The following is a 995-nucleotide window of genomic DNA, read 5'->3' as shown; positions in this document are numbered from 1 at the left end:
GTTTCCTTGCTGGTTGTTAGCTGAGGAACACTTTCAGCTCCTATATGCCACCTACTTTCCCTGACACGTGGGACCCTCCGTCTTCAAGCCAGTAAGAGTGGATCAAATCCCTTCCATACTTCGAATCTCTGACTCCCTCGCCTGCCGACAACTGGAGAAAATTCTCTGCTTTTAAAGGGCCCGTGTGATTAGATCAGGCCCACCTGGATAATCTCTCTTTCTGAATATCATCTGTGCCACATAACAACCTAATTATGGTAGTAAAATCCGTCATATTCAATTTCATGGATTAGAATGGAAGAATCTTGGGAGCCATCTTAGAATTCTGACTACTATGCTCTTATGTTCTAACAGTCCTATCCTACTGAGGGGATTCCCTGTGAGTACTGGGTATGTAGACATTTTTCCAGAGCTACATTGCACTTTCTGACCATCCCTGGGCCAGGGCCTGTGGTAGAAGTCATATACCCTCTACCAGCTGCCACAGTGAGCATCAGTCACCCAGCATGCCCAAGGAAGGAAGACCTCAGTGCTCTCCTTTCCTAGAGGGAATCTTTTTTTTTGGCGGGGGGGAGTGGGACTGCACCACGTGGCATACAGGATCTTAGTTCCCCAACCAGGGATCAGACCCATGCCTCCTGCAGTGGAAGTGCAGAGTCCTAACCACTGGACCGCCAGGGAAGTCCCCCTGGAGTGAATCATGAGTGGTGTGAGCCCTTTAGTGGGCTTCTTGGCCGCCTCACTGATAGTTTAGGCACAGACATGACCCACCCTTGTCCAAGAAGATCTGAGCTGGGGTCTGCTCTGGGTTTAGAAAAGGTCTCTCTTCTTCATGGTTGTTTTTCACCCCACACATGATGCCCGTATGAGATCTGTCTGGCCTTGAATTCTTCCAACCCAGGAACTGTCTGCCTCATGCTCCCCTGGATTGTGTGATGACAAATGGTTTAAACCACCTTTAATCCTGAGGTTTCTGTTCATTGTGTGGAATGGAC

The sequence above is a fragment of the Mesoplodon densirostris genome, chromosome 19 (genome assembly GCF_025265405.1).
Source record: "Mesoplodon densirostris isolate mMesDen1 chromosome 19, mMesDen1 primary haplotype, whole genome shotgun sequence".
Lineage (NCBI taxonomy): Eukaryota > Metazoa > Chordata > Mammalia > Artiodactyla > Ziphiidae > Mesoplodon > Mesoplodon densirostris.
This window is presented reverse-complemented; position numbering follows the sequence as displayed.